Source organism: Tympanuchus pallidicinctus, unplaced genomic scaffold (genome assembly GCF_026119805.1).
Source record: "Tympanuchus pallidicinctus isolate F22 unplaced genomic scaffold, pur_lepc_1.0 scaffold22, whole genome shotgun sequence".
In the NCBI taxonomy this organism is placed as follows: Eukaryota; Metazoa; Chordata; class Aves; order Galliformes; family Phasianidae; genus Tympanuchus; species Tympanuchus pallidicinctus.
Genome location: NW_026294739.1, coordinates 14,083,557 through 14,095,522, shown reverse-complemented (window position 1 = coordinate 14,095,522; position 11,966 = coordinate 14,083,557). Strand labels below are relative to the sequence as shown.

Below are 11,966 nucleotides of genomic sequence, written 5' to 3'. Positions count from 1 at the left end.
TGTGAGAGCCTTATATCATGTAAATACATATAAAAGCCTATTAGCTCCTTTGATCGTATTAACCTGCCTCTGCGCACAATTAGTTTGAGATTTTTGTCTGAAAAGCTCCATATTAGTGTGAGAAGAGACACAGGGGAGGGATTCAATCTGTCAGGAGAAAATAACTTCAGAGAGGATGAGAATTTGGTATGATTACATGACTCAAGAACAATCCTTGCCAGTCTAACATGGAAACCCAGTTCGTCTGCCACATGAAGAGCTCCAGGGCCCCGTGGCTCTCTGCTTGTCTTGTCTTGGAGCAGACACAGTGCCTGGCTGTGGGTGGAGGCAGTGTGTCACATAGCTGGTCACAAACAAGATGACACGTCAAGGCCTTGATGTGAAAGAATTTATGATCTAAATAGATGTGGTGTTCTCAGGAAACAAGCATAACATTGCCCCCATTTTAGAGATCTGATCAAAGGCTGGCAGCAAAAAATAGTGGATTAAATGCTGAGTTTCCGGCCCATTATCTTCTCCTACCCATAGGATCTTCAGTTCTCTCCCAGGGGCCCCACTTTGTTGTTCTGTGAAAATGTATTGATCTACTGATGGAATGGAAGATATTACGTGCTACACTTTCACCTCAGCCATTGACCCTAGCATGGGTGAAACTGCCTTGAATACTCCTGTCTGGAACGGGCGCCCAGCACAGCCTTGCTCCTCCAGACACCACCTGTCATCACCCTTTGAGCAAGCTATGCCTGGCAGATTGGTCTGGCCTCAGGTGGAGCTGATCCTATCTCCTCTGTCCCACATGGACTGTTCACCTGACGATTTAACACTTTTAGCCTCTCCAGTGAGATGAAAGGATGGAGACAATGGCAGTGTTGTTTCTCCTGTACAGGGCATGGGAGTTATTGCCTTCCCCTCAAAGATTTCTGCCTCTGCGTTGCACTGCTGGAGGTGGCTGGAGCTGCAGCCTCCCAAAGGAGATGTAAAGCCTCTCACAGCCACTTCACTTGTGCAATTGGAGCAGCATCTCTTATCTGCAAAGACCATATAAGCAGTAAAATACTTCATTCGAGCCGGGCACCGCCAGCTTTCCAGTGTAATTAAATGATCAGCTCTGGGGGGAAGGGAAGAAACCTAAACCTGTTCCACGGAGGTATTCCAGAGGGAGCTGCTTTAACTCACCGGCGGGGCTAATTAGCCGTGTTATTTTCTTGTTATTTCTGGGTCCCTTGCACAGTGTCAGATGTTTGATAGCGACTGTTCTCCAAACACCAGCCAAAGGAAACAAAGGGCACCCTCCAATCGAACAAAGGGCATTTTGCAAGCGCTGTGCTGGAAGGTCGGTCGTGCTGCTTCTGGCTCTGCTCAGAACTCATGGGGCTGGTGGCTCTTTGCAGAGCTCCTTGGTCCGCTGCTGCTACCGAAATGTGGTGGTTCTCTTGCTTGTTTCCACGTGTCTGGTCTTACTGCACAAAAGCCTACCCCACACTGCTACAAAAATCACTTCCATGCAACGCCGACTGCTGTCCTACCCTTCGCTGACAGCCAGCCTGCACAATTAGAGTTAAGTGCTTTGTTTTTCAAGAGGGAGACAAGGCAGAGACAAAAGAGCTACACATGCCACATGCTTTGTATTTACACTTGTTGGTTTAGCCTCTTGCAAAGGTTTAAGTGTAGCTCTTCCAGCCACTCCAGAGGACCTTTCTGGCGATGGAATCATGGTCCTGGCACAGTCTCCCCAAGCTCAAAGTATTTTGTGCTGCGGGAGTGCAGTGAGATAAAGGAGAACATGAGTCTGGCAAACCTCAGCGGAGCTGGGGCGGTGCTTGGCACAGTCACCTTTGTCCTGTCAGACATTAACTTTTGTTTCAAAATACCCCATCAAATGTTTTGGTGCACAGAGCTGAACCCCTAGAAACAGGAGGATCTAGGCATAGAAGTGGCCCAGTCATCAAGAAACATGTGGCACTGAGGAGCATAGTTTAGTGGGCATGATGGTGGTGAGTTGAGGCTGGGCTTGATCTTTTCCAACTTTAATGATTCTTTAATGATCAAAAGCAAAGCTGAATCCCTTGGACAGTTTAATGGGAAAAAGCACGAGGAATATGGGAATGATGATTTCATTTGAGGACTTTGGAGCTGAGTGACCCATATGCTTTTTGGCACTGTAGGGGCTATTTCCTAAATGAGGCAGCAGGTAGGCATTTCCAGGCTTGTGATAATTTGAAGAACTGTGAAGAAATATTTTTAACCAGTTGAATAGAGGAAAAAATAGCAGGGAACACAAATGCATGAGATATCTTTTCTCTGCTTCCCTGTTAGTAATGGTTCTCTGAGCAGTGATAATTCAGGAGTGGCTCTTTACTTCCACAGCCATTTGAGATGATTTTCCAATTAGCCAAATTTTCAGGTTGGCTCCCACGAGCTGTGTGGAGAGCTCCTCAGCAGAGCGTCATTCAGACTGCTCATCATTTCCATCTTGGCCTCATGGGTAGGTCTGGCTCCAAGCACGCCAGGTTTGAGCTTATCTCATACAATTTCTGCCCTGAATCTATATCTCAGAAGCTTTCCTGTGGATTTTTCCAGTGCAGAAATGCAGGACATTCTGAGGTTTGCTGTGCTGCCATAGCTGCTGAGTGTGGACACAAGTAGTGGCAGCACTGAGGGGATCCTCTTGGACTTCTTGTCCCTGGACAGACGTGCATGGGGCAGGCAGCTGCTATGGAAGCCTTGGAAAGCCAGGCTGCCCACGTGTGACGCCTTCTTGGGTTCCCAAAGCAGTGAGCCATGCCAGGTACCTCAAATGCTCTCTGAGCTGCCTATCGAAGTTTCTCAGAGATAGATTACTGTGTAATTGCCATGATGGATAACACGGCATGGTATTGAATAGGGCCCTGGAGTCATTCAGGACCTATATTTGCCCCTTATGTTCAGATGGAAAATTAAATGATTCTTAAAATAATAAATACGCACCCTGGAGAGGAATACTTGGCTGCTCCCTCAAGAGGTGCTGTGCTGTTCTTGCATTGAGCAAGGAATAATGAAGGTAATTGAAAACTTATTACTTTTGGGGCAAATTTATCTTGGCTTGTACAGCATTGCAGATACACTTGACTGGTGAAGCGATCCATGGACCGCTTTGGAAAAATCAGGCCATGCGATCCGGGGGCTGGTTCTGCACAGAACTCATGGAGCTGCAGGGAAGTGGTGAGAAACCCTCACCAGGCAGTGCTGGAGGGAGACTGCAAGGATGTGGCTGTGTTTTCTCTCACTACTATCAGCCATTCGGTCCTTTCCATGCAATGCTGACTGCTCTGCGGCCACAGCCACAGCTGAGGAATGCTTGCGAGGCTGTGCTGAAAGAAGTGAAGCAGTTGTCAGCTCTCAGACCAGGCAGTGCCCGTCTCCCGCAGCTCAGTGAAGGGTCCATGATAGGATGGCACTGATGCCCTGGGGGGTGTCAGGGTGACTGTATGATGCTCCAACCTGGCCCCTCAGCCCTGCCCACCCCAAAGCAATAAAAGCAGGAGAAAAAACAGGAGGAGGAATTTTCTCCTCCATGTCTGCCTGGGGCCTGATCTGTCTGCAGGGAATTTCAAAGCAACACTTCAAAAGGGTGCTTCTTTTTTCTTTTTTTTTTTTTTCCCCCGTTTGTTTTTAAAAATTAATTCAAATGAGATAAAAATTTTCACATGTTGAATTTGTTGTCTTTTATTAAAGAAAGCTCTCAAATAATTAGAGTGCTCTGAGTAAACAGGCTCTCCAAGCTTTATTACCTGATGTGTATTAGGGCTCCATTAATGCACTGTGGCATTTCTGCCATTTTCCCAGTTTCAAAATGTTTTAAAGATGGGACTCAAATCATCAGCGTTAATTGCCAGAGAAACAGAAGTGAACCTTCTAAAAGGGAAATTATTTTATGGTTCTAATTTGATTAAGTGGCAAAGCTCATTGTTTCCATCTTAGGTGGACAGTAAAAACGCAAGTAAAGCTAATATTTATTAATCCTAATGTGCAGGACAGGTAATTGCATTGCCCATTGCGGCACTCAAGACCGTGTGACTCTCTTGCTCTGTGTTTGCACACTCTTTGGGTAAACAGGAAAATGAAGAGGGTTTGGTGCTAATTAGCAAGACAGAATCCTCTTTGCAAAGGGCTCCTGGTTTTAATTGTGTGCTCAGAACAATGCACACAGGTCGGTGATTGTGCCTGGTGGCAATGGCCAAAACCCAGCAGTGGGTGGGTGAGCAGCTCCGGAGCCATGACTTTCGCAGGCAGAAATGTGTGTAGGCACACACACATGCACACACTCACATGGATGCTCTCCCTGCACATTTCCCACACAGAAATCTTTCCACGATTCCAAAATGACTATTTTTCCATGTTTGCTTGGTGTTTTTTTCCTCCTTTGCAGCCCGTAAGGACACCCAGCTGAGACGTGACGCATCCTAATGCAGGGAGCAGGACCAGCACTGCGCTGTCACCAGCGTGATGTGTGGGACCGACTGCTGGGAGCTCCTTGAGCTCTTTCTGCAGGCAGTGGAGATTCATCTCTTTTGGGCAGCTGGTTTAAACCCACCTTGAGACAGATTTGTCTGGATGGCTTTGACTTCATCAATTTCCTCACTTCTGTCATTGCATTGAGCACTGGCTGGCATCTTGGCTGGTAGGCACTGAGCTCTTCTGTAGGAAAGATGCTTTTATAGGGCAGCTGTAGTTACATGTTTGTGGGGAAAAACATGCAGATTGCTAAGGAGAGGTAAGAGGCATTGCTTCAGTAGGTCAGAACTGAGCAGGACACAGAGATACCATGCCTTTGATTTGGTGGTGGCAACACTGAGCCCCTCTCCTATGGGGGCACCACCTCGTACACCACACGTAGCCTTCAGCCACACCATAGCTGTTCAAACACCAGGGCCAAGTTCAGGAGCAGCCCTCCAGTGCCACAGACCTGGCTGTGAGCAGGTGCTAAACCTGTGACTTCTGCATAGATCTGAACCCGAAGGATCTACTTCCAAGACCATTTGCATGGATAGGAGCAGATTTAGGAACTTGCTAGCCTCCTCTTCATCTAGTCAGAGAAGAAGAAAAGAGACCCAGAGGATCACAAGTTGACCATCTTGCAGGATCAGCCCTCCTGCATCCTGTCTTTTAATTGCTGACTGATTGTAGTATGGGATTTTATTCTCCTTATAATGACTCTTGGGGCCCCCAGATGTTCTCCTCGAGTGTGGTTGCGTCAGCACTAGAGGCTGAATGACTGATACCAGCAATTTTTACAGCTTGAAAGAAGAGAAATATGTGAAGGGGATTTAATTTAGCTCTGATACTGTGTCTTCATCTTCAAGACTCCACAAGAAAACGACATCAAAAGGTTATTTTACAACAAGCGGAGGGAGAATTAGCCTGAGAGAGGGAGAGATCAGCGAGCTGGCTTTCTAATATCAGTTCATTACAGGGAACACGTTTGCACAGCCACTTTGCTGCTGCCGTTAATTTAAACCAAGATGATTAAAAGCTGTAATTGCACCATTTAAAACAAATGTCCGTTATGTGGATTATTATATTTTTAATTAGTGCGGCTCTGTCTAATGTTTTATCTCTCTGATTGATTTGTTTATACTGCATTTATTTATAATTCTTTGATCTCCCTGACCCTGCTGTCTCCTGAGCGTGCAGTTTGGTCACGATTCCAGCAAATGGAAGAGGGAGTTTGACCTGAACCAGGAAAGAGCAAAAGGTACCCATCAGCTCTCCCCTCCTGAGCAATTCACAGCTCTTCTTTTTCACCTACCAACCCCAGCACTTTTTTTGCTATTTGCTCTTCCCCACAGCTGTAGAGGATGATGATGGTTGGCGGTGAAGTGGAATGGAGGAAGATGGAACTGTCCTTGAGAAAACCATAGTGAACCCATAGTGGTGACCAGATCATCTCAGGACCCTGAGGTTTCCTCCTGTGTAAGTAGGACCAATTCCTTAAGCACTGCTTCACTAGTGATAGCTGTGGCCCTCTGTGTTCTGCAGACCCCCTAATAAGAAGGCAGGGTTTTCTGGCAGGCTGAGCTGTCTGTGCTGGAAATAGGTCATGTCCTGAAAGCAAATCATATTTCCAGATGTTGCTCTCTTCCTTAGCATCATGAGCATAAACGTGATTGTTGGGTAAAATCCAAAATGTGCACCTAAGCACGTTAGACCACAAAACCCCACTACCTGCTGTTTTCAGGCACAAGGAGGCACAAGAAAGAGTACTTTGCAGATCATCACCTTGTTGGCTGGAATAGGTACTCCCACTGGACACTGATGGGTACACGTAACAACGTATGGCAAATATGCAAGGTCACTTGCTCCTGCAGGACTCCAGGGAGCAGTCTGTCTGCTTGGCAAATGCTGAAGGGATTGGAATGCCTGACTTTCCCCCATTTCCTACAGTCTCTGCAACTTCTGCAAGGGCAGCAACCAGTGTGGACAGAATGACAGGCCAGTAGCTAGAAAGCACTCCCTGATAACCATGCTGGAATGATGCTCATTCTTACAGAGCATTTTCTGCAGCCAATGGAGAGGAAGATATAAAAGCACCTGCTTATGAGGGACTGGTTAGCCAGCCAGAGGGGAGACCACCATTGTAGGAAATCTCCTGGAACACCACATCCATTTGCTTGGCCTCACTGTTCAACATGGGTATGAATGTGCAATTGAATGGCAACATCATGGTCACACATTTATACTGAATTTGAGCTACATGCTCTCCTCCAGCCTCAAAGCAGTTAAAGTCCTTCAGCACAAAGAAAGAGCAACCCAAGGACAAAGCAGGAAGGAATCAAAGAATAAAAACCCATAGACTCTTCAGCCACATTGTCTCTTCTCCAGTTACCCAGCCAGCAAATGGATGTGGTCATACCAGGCACTGATTTCATGTGCCCTGGAGCAGCCCCAGGGCAGGTATGGCTCTGTGTGAAGAGGGCAGAGTTTCTAACTCTGTGTGACCCTGCAGCAGCGGAGTCAATTACAGCCTGAAGCAAACAAGACATTTTGGCCATTCAGAGAACTTGGAGATCTCTGGGGTGTATTTTTTTTTTGGTTGTTGGCCAATGCTCAGACCATGCATTTCTGTTAAAATGCATTTTAATTAAAAATGGTATTGGCTGAAACGACTAACTGAAAATAAGCTTTGTAATTTAGCAGATATCCTTACAGTGTTCACAGTTCTACAGAACAAAAGACTGGGGGCTGCTACCTACAGGAACTTACAGACAAGAGGAAAGTCAAAGACAAATCAAGGGCGTATACAACGAAAATAGCAGAGTGCTCCTTGGGCAGTGTGGAAGGGCTGAATTGGGATTAGGCACTGATGTTCTGTGGATGTCCACAGCAACTCTGCTCTTGAACTTTTTCTGTTTCACAGAGTTGGGTGTAAAAGTCTACCTCTTACTAGTTTTACCAAAACAGAAATGGCTTTTCTTATTTCCTATGACAGCTTTTGCACCTGATCAGTTTGTAAGAGCTAGTGCCTATCACAGAAATGCAGAGATGCTGTTCTGACATCTTCAGACAGCTCCTTGCTGAGTACTCTCCAAGTTCTAAGACATAGGTCCTCCTTGGCTGGGAAGGGCATCATCCCCCTGATCTATCTGGGGAAGCAGTCATTCTCTGCACACTCACTTGAGCCCAGGCCTGAGCTGTGCCCTGCCCAGGGACGTGCACTCTTCTGACACTTCTCAGCTGGGACCTGTGCTCCTCCAGTACCACTCTCCCACTCTTTCCTCTCCTGAAAAACAGCAACAAAAGCAGAAACTCAGACATTTTCCTGGGGTCTGCATGCCTACAGTGCCAGCTCCCAGATAACCCGTTACACATGCCAGATTTGTTCCATTATTGACTAGAGCTTCATACCACCTGCCGACTGATGTGTGAGGAGAAGGTCTTGCTTGCTCTGATACATCCCTGAACCTCCTCATCTTCATAGTAAACAATCCCAGTTTCCTTAGCCACTACAAGACTTGTGCTCCAGATAGCTCGCTTTCAGCCAGCTCCAAACAGATTTCCAGTCACTCTGCCCCTGTGATGCCTGTAGTGATGCATGGAGTTGTTATGACCAAAATGCAGAGCCCAACACTTGGTCTTGTTGAAGATCATCCCCTTCACCTCAATCCATTGATCAAGCCTATACAGATCTCTCTGGAGGGCCTTCCTACCCTCAGACAGATCAACAGTTCCTCCCAGATGACAGCTTGGAGTCATCTGCAAACTTACTGAGCATACACTCCATCCCCTCATCCAGATCATCAATAAAGATAATGAACAACGCTGGCCCCAGTACTGACCCCTGAGGACCAGCACCACAAGTGTACATCCACCAGCTGGATTTAACTCCACTCACCACCACTCCCTGGACCTGCCAGCTTTTTGCCCAGCAAAGAGTAGACCTGTCCAAGCCATGGGCTGCCAGCTTCTCCAGGAGAAAGTTGTGGGAAACAGTCAAAGGTTCTACTAGGCAAATCACATCCATGGCTTTTCCCTCACCCACTACATGGGTCACTGGGTCATAGAAGATCATAGGTTGGTCAAGCATGACGTGCCTTTCATGAACCCCTGTTGGCCTGGTCTCCTGACTGTTCCACACATAATGCATAATCATACTCAAAGTGATCTGCTCCATGACTTTCCCCTATTAATGCTGTCTGGGCTGAAACCACAGCATGGCAAGGGCATAATTCAAAATACAGGAAATAACTGTATGTATTTTAACACACTTGCTGAACAGCCCTGTGAAAAGAGAAGAATATACAGCCTTGCTTTCCATTTTGATAAAGGAATTTGAAAATAGGTTACGAGATTGCTGAAAAAAAAAAAAAAATCATCTTTTTTTGGTAAATTTGCAACTCTATTTTCAGCCTATTTCAACATAAATACATTATCTGCAAATTTTCGAATTGCATGTACAGAGCTGACATCAGATATTCAGCTCAAATATGACTCCTTACCAGACTTTGAGACCTCTCTTACAAGAAAAAATATCCCTCACTTCACAGTCACATCTTATTCACGGCACCACTTTTTTTGGCAGTAGATACATCAGTGAAAAATTATTAAGGATGAAGCACAGGAAGAATAAAATTTCATCCAAAAATCACTGATGAGCACCTTGAGAACTCATTAGGAATCACAGCCAGTACCATGGAACTAGGTTGATGCATCAGTTCCACTACAAATAAGGTCGCACACCCTACTAGTTATGTTTTTGTAGCCCTCTTTCTTCATTTTTTAATTGAAAGTACTAAACATTAAAATAAATTTTGTTACTTACTTAAATTAACCATATTACATGCTACATATGAAGGCTACTCCAAAAGTAATACCTTCTACTTTATTATGTTGTCCCACGATGTCAGAGGTGGATACTGGTGGTATGGCAGTTGAGGTTGAACCTTCCCACCCACAGTGTTACATTTTGTTGCTGTGGAAAAGAGGGCAGCAGAGGGGACAGTCTGACAAAGTTTCAGCAGTGGAGACAGCAAGTCACTTCCACTGGTACAGACTGTTACATGCAGTGTGGCATGCAAGCTCTTGTTCATTGCTGGAAATAATGCACAGCTAATGGTAATGACTATGTTGAAAAATAGGGTTCTGTAGCTGAGGATTTGCTCTATCAAACAGCGTCACCATGCTCTTTGTATCTGCAGTAGTTTCCATGGAAATAAATAGGAGGCATTACTTTTAGAGCAACCCACGTGGCCCAAGACAGTTCCTCTTCACTCAGTGCAGGCCAGGGAAGCTGAAAGGTTGGACACACATACCATAAAGATTTGACCTTGTCATTCCCAACATTAAGCTCTGTAACATCAAAGCACTCCCTGACAGAGAGCCACCCCAATGCTCCCCTTCCATTTTCCTTCCTGTTTCCACTCCTCCCCTCTCTCTGCCTGAAGGCGAGGGCATCCACCACTACTTGCCTTCTGAATCACATCCAGGCTGCACACCTGCTCTTCCCAGTTATGGCTTTCTAAGCATTGAATGCAGGTGTCAGGGAGTACAGCTTCTGCCTTTTCCTTGCGTTCCTTTAGTGAAGGCTCTGGTTCATCCATGTTGGTTGCTCCTAATCTCTCTATGTGTCTGAGCAGGGGTTGACTGGGGGGGTCCTAACCATCACCAATGGACCACCACCAGCTGGGTGCCCAGAGCAGCCAACCACGAGTGATGGAACTCATGAGGTCGGTGCCATGCCCAGGCTGCTTCATTAAAGAGCCACAGCAGACCCTGCTCTTCTGCAGGTGGGTCTGAGCCAGCAGCATGACCTCCAGCCCTCACTGCCCCTTAAGAGCGAGTTATTCAGGCTAAGGAAGATGCAGCCTCCCAGCAGCCTGGAAACGGTAATTGCTATACATTGTGCCCAAGTGCCACCAAGATGTAACATAGGGTCCCCTGAGCCTTTAAGTGGGCATAGCCCTCCTCCCTCTGCCCCCACTATTCCTGCTGAGAGGTTTTGAACAACTGAGTAAGGAATTCAGACAGATGATAAACAACAACGTAATTGCCAATAGAGGAAAGAGCCTTGCAAACACAACAGCCAGTTTCTAGGAGGATCCTTTTCTTCCTTAAGGCCCAGCCTGAGGGGAAGAACAATCTTTCCGTTGAAGGCAAAACCCTGAGCTGTATAAGGGAGGAAATGCTGTACCTTGAGCACCTTAGCACTGAGCTGAGTATGGGGCTGGGAGGGACTCTCTGACTCTGCTCCATATCCAGGGGATGCAGCCTAACAATGGCTGAGGAATGGGCACAAGAGGGCTGGGAGCATCTCTGCAGGCCTGGTTGTGTCAGGGAAGAGGACAGGAGCATTGCCTCCCGCAGCACAGCATAGCACCTACTTGCAGCTGGAGTGGTGAGGGAGGAGGCCCCATCCATGCGGGTTTCTTTGTCAGATGTTGGAAATCTGGCATCCAGTTCCACATCCTTTCATGAGGCTTCTCACTGACGTTCCCCTGCAGAACGTGAGATGAATCTCCAATGGGGACTGCTCTGGGTGTGCCCACGTCACTGAGTGCAAGAGGGGAGATGAATCAGCTGAGCATGGGGCACCACAGCCCTCAGCCTCCCTGAGGCCAGTGCAGAGGCTGCTTCTCCATGGAGCTGAGGCTAAAAATCCTCTCTCAAATGCTGCCCCCACTTCAGCAGCTCCAGCCCCTGGAGGTTGACCCCGCCGTGTGCTGTCATCCCACATTCAGCTTCACCCAGCAAGAGCCTTCCCAGTCCAGGGCACTGCTTGGTGGCTGTGTGACAAAGGATTACATACAGCCACTTCATTTCTTTAGCCCATAATTCTCACATATCAAAGGGAAGCAATAAGCCTTTCTTGTCTTTTTAGCTCAGCAAAGCAAGGGTATCTCTAGGCATCTATTTGCACAGCTCACGGTGCCCAGGATTGCTAGTGCTGTCGTGCTGAAACAGGATAGTGCAGAAAGTAAATCACTTCGTCTAGTTCTAGATCACCTGTGTCCTTGTTGGTGATGGGTTCCATTCCAGCAACGGGCAGGATTAAGCTCCTTTCAAAAGCACTGCTCAAGCATAGCAACCAAGAAGAAAACCTCAAGCAAAAAGGAAATGATTTAAGAATATTCAAGCCCTGGTCCCACCATGTCCTTCCTATTCCTGTAGCTGTACTCCTGAAGCCACATCAACACAGAAGAACTGCTGTTTTTTGAAGGCTAAGTGGATCCTCAGTCAAGACATCAGTGAGTGCCCAGGGATGAGGAGATCTCTGCTTTGCAGAAGCCCCAGAAACTTGCATCCTTTAGGAAGTGCAACAGCCAAGGAATCCAATAAAGACCTAGGGCTAGCGTGCTCCCCTCTATCTTCCTCCATGCATTTAATAAGAGCCCCATTCTCCCCCCATCTGCTTTTAGGGCTGGGAATTGATCAGCACCACCTGAGCTCCCCTAATCTCTTCCCATTACCTTTTGCACAGTTGCCACCATCTG

The 11,966-nt window shown here is 46.9% G+C and overlaps 1 long non-coding RNA gene across 1 annotated transcript; it reads right to left on the bottom strand.

Moving 5' to 3' along the window:
* Positions 1-4,099: 4,099 nt before the first annotated feature.
* On the bottom strand, positions 4,100-11,857 carry LOC128082479 (uncharacterized). The gene is made up of 3 exons (XR_008207691.1): positions 10,857-11,857; positions 9,351-9,568; positions 4,100-7,759 (listed from the first exon to the last, which is right to left on the bottom strand). It is a non-coding gene; the product is annotated as an uncharacterized LOC128082479 (long non-coding RNA).
* Positions 11,858-11,966: the final 109 nt, after the last annotated feature.